This window comes from Mastomys coucha, unplaced genomic scaffold, assembly GCF_008632895.1.
Source record: "Mastomys coucha isolate ucsf_1 unplaced genomic scaffold, UCSF_Mcou_1 pScaffold22, whole genome shotgun sequence".
In the NCBI taxonomy this organism is placed as follows: domain Eukaryota; kingdom Metazoa; phylum Chordata; class Mammalia; order Rodentia; family Muridae; genus Mastomys; species Mastomys coucha.
The window spans coordinates 212,160,763-212,164,149 of record NW_022196905.1 but is presented as its reverse complement, the minus strand read 5'-3'; the positions used below and the strand labels follow the sequence as shown (position 1 = coordinate 212,164,149).

At 57.2% G+C, this 3,387-nt stretch overlaps 1 protein-coding gene across 10 annotated transcripts in view; it reads left to right on the top strand.

Annotated features, from left to right (window-relative positions):
- Positions 1-854: 854 nt before the first annotated feature.
- Large1 (LARGE xylosyl- and glucuronyltransferase 1) overlaps positions 855-3,387 on the top strand; it is a 503,421-nt gene continuing 500,888 nt past the window's right edge. For 7 of the 10 annotated variants that reach the window (XM_031340318.1, XM_031340326.1, XM_031340316.1 and 4 more), the window contains exon 1: positions 858-2,074. The gene's annotated coding sequence lies outside the window, so the exon portion shown is untranslated. Of the gene's footprint in view, positions 2,075-2,213; positions 2,238-2,276; positions 2,298-3,387 lie in introns of those variants that run through there. The other 3 variants (XM_031340327.1, XM_031340325.1, XM_031340324.1) reach the window with 3 other exon arrangements.

Here is a 3,387-nt window from a genome sequence, read left to right as displayed (position 1 = left end):
AAGAAAGTGGGTGGGCTGCCCGAGGACTTAGGCGCAGGGGAAGGCAGAGATCCAGTGGCTCCTACGGTTTCGGGGAGGTGGGGACTCAGGGGGAAGGGGACCCCAGAAGCCATGGGACCCAGTTAAGGAAAAAACCCGGAAGCTGGATCGCACTTTCGGAGCTCGGTCTTCCAGTGGGAGTGGACCGTCCGCTCGAGTCCTTTTTCTCACCCAGCTCAGCCTCAAGGGGGTATTCTCCCGAGGGACGTCCTGTCCCCTTTACTGTAACCAAATCTTCACACTCCTTCCGCAGCCCGGGCGGACTCTCGGCATCCCTACCCTCCTCATCATCATTGGGAGGTTAGATATCCCTTCAGTGGATGTTGAACGGGGGGTTTTGAGCAAGAGAAAAATTAGAAAGGAGGTGCATCTGTATGTATGTATATATGGATACAAAAATGTAGTTTCCCCTGGGGGGGGAAACAGAGTCTTGCACAGGATTTTTGGATCCAGAATCCAAGCAAGATGCTGTCAAACTGCTTAAATCGGGCCTCTTCGCAGTTCTGGCTGCCTCATACCCGGTCTACCTAGGGGAGAGCCGCGTCCCAAGCCGAAGGAAAAGCAGGGTAAACTTCCTACTTCCCCCAAACCGTTATTTTGAAAAAGGAGTGTCACGTTGACCTACCCTGCTGGCAAACCTAAAGCAACAAAAGCAAACTCGACCTCTCTCAATTGCGTCTCCTCTCTTCCTTCTCTTTTATCCAAACCCGGGGTAGCGGGAGTCAGGGAAAGAAGGGCGGGGAGCTCCAGCTAGCGCCCTTTTCCGGAGACCCGGCCCGGGATCCCGGCTCCGGGTGTTTCATCCGCCTGCGTTCCAATGAACCAAGGAGCCGAAGGTGGGGCTCGGCCGAAGGCGTAGCCTAAGCAGGGCGGGCACTGGAGACGCACATTCGTGGCGCTACCCATTGGTCATCCATGCGGTCACGGGGAGGAGGCGTGGCTCCGAGGCGAGCTCCGGTCCCGCCCCCGCTCGGAACCCAGCCCGGGATCGCGGTCCTTCCCCCTCGCCCCCAGCTGCACAGACTTGACACAGACACACAGTCACTGCAGCTGCTGAGCGAGCCCGACGCTCTAGGCACGCGGCGGCGGCCGGACTAGCCCGGAGCTCCAACACCACCGCCCGCCAGCGCGCTCCCACGCCGGTCCCTGCACAGAGATTCCCGCCCGGCCGCGCGCGGGAAGCGGGGATCGCGCGCCCGTCCGTTCGCGGCTCCGGGCTGCCCACGGCGTCTGCAGGGGACGAGCGGCTCCAAACCTGAGTGCTCCGTGAAGCCGGCGCGTCTCCAAGGCGGCGGCGGGGGCTGCCGGCCCGGGCTCCCCGCACCCATCGGGCTGCGTCCCGCTTGCCGCGCCCCGCCGTGACCTTCCAAGGAGCGCCTATCCCGGCCCGGCGCCTCCGGTCCCGTGCCCCAGGCCCGAGCGAGGCCCTCTTCAGCGCCTGCTTCTCGCGGAGCCGCGGGCGGGCGGGCGACGCAGGCCCGGGGGGAGGGTCACCGCAAGCAGCTACCGCCGGTCCCAGTGCTCGCTCGCCACGTTCGTCTCCCGGCCCGGCTGAGCTGCCTCCTGCCTCGCCGCTTCTCCGGAGCCAGGGGTGCGGCTGCACTCGCCTGGCCGGGCCGGTTGCGGTCAGACCCTGCCCTGAAGGGGCTAAGCGGTCAGGGGCGCGGAAGGTGAAGCCGGCGGAGCTGTCGCTCCGCGTTTCTTCCTGGCGCTGGTTTCCCAGACCCAACCTAGGGCCTTGCCCATGCGAGGCGCCCAGGGCTTGGAAGAGTCCTTCTGGTGTGGAGCAGCTCTCGGCAGCCGCCGCGGAGGAGGAGAAAGAGGGGAGAGTGCTCAGTCCCGGCAAGGCGGACCTTTTCTGTTGGCATTTGGAGCCCAAGGCTGTCCCGAAGTCTGTGCTTGGCACCGTCGGTCGGGTTAGAACAGCACCAGCTGGGATCTCCACCCGGACCTACTGCACTTAGTAGGCGTCAGTGGCACCACGCGGTTCAGCTCTTTCGGAGGGTACCTCTGCCTGGGTGTAGTCAAGGCCAAGGTAAGAGCGCTGAGGTGCGAGAGAACCTTCGTGGGAACGCTTTAGTGAGCAATGCTGGACAAGTTATCCAAACCTGTGGCTGGTACCCGGTGTGCTTTGGATGCTAGTAAAGAAGATGGGCACACCGTTTCTGACTTGGCTCTGAGTCCTGGAAAAGCAGGAGGTAGAAGACTCCAATCTCTGGTGTCCCCGGGATCTGTCTCAGGGCCTGACAGACTCATAGGTATACCAGATATTGATAGGCAGGAGCGAGTTGAGGTGTGTGTGTTAGGCGCTGGATCTCAGTAACATCTGGAGGTATTGTTTTCCCGCCACCCTGGGGCCCTTCCGGCCTTTCTGCCGACGTTCACCTGTCTTACGTGATGGGATGCCCAGAGAATTTTCCAATTGGCTGAAGAGAGGCTGGGTTGGGTGTGGGCATCCCCATTTTGCAAAAAGCTCTTTAGGATAAAGTGCTTTAGGATAAAGTAAAGTGGATGGCATGGATACCCGTGAGGAGAAGACCCAACCTGGTGTGTCCTGTTAGACTAAACTTCTTGTAGTCATCAGTGTCTAGTCAGAGCTTCTTGTAAGTGTCATTGTTCCTGGAGGTTGGAATGATGACTCTAAAGTATGTTTATCATGAAGTTATACTGTTCATTGCCTTGAAATGCCCCCTCTGTGTAAGGATAGTTCTTTTTACAAGCCATCTTTGCTAGTGTGAGATTTTATTAAGCCTGTGCACTTCTGGATTTTAAATGGGTCACCTGAGAGGGAACAGATTGTCTTTTACAGACCCAGCCCATCTCCTGGATGACCCTGTTTAATAGGGATGCGTTTTCCCTGTCCCAGTGCTGATGTACCTCAGTTGAGTAGGTTTCTGCTGAATTCTGAATCCATGGATTTTGTCACTCAGTCCATTAAAATGATTTCCTGAGGGAGCAAAATAGCAGCTTACATTTTCTGTGAATGTCACAGGAAGTTTACTGGGTCTTATGTAAGAGTCCCAAAAGAGAACTCATACTCTTTTTTTTTTTTCCTTTAGGGGGACAGAGGGAGACTGGAGGGAGTGGCACATCACCTAAAAGCAGATGCCTTTTCTGACACTGGTGGGGACCCAGAGTGCATATTTAATGAGTGGAGGCAGGCGTCTGAGGCCGATGTGATGTTCCTCTTTGTCTCTCCTGCCTTCCCACCTCAGGATTCACTTTGATAGACTCAAGACTGGGGAATGATATAAATTAGGACAAGAACAGTGGTTTCTTTTCTCATCTCTCACAAATGATTGACATGAATGAATTACTTACCAGTGTGTTGGGACCTTACTGGGGCAG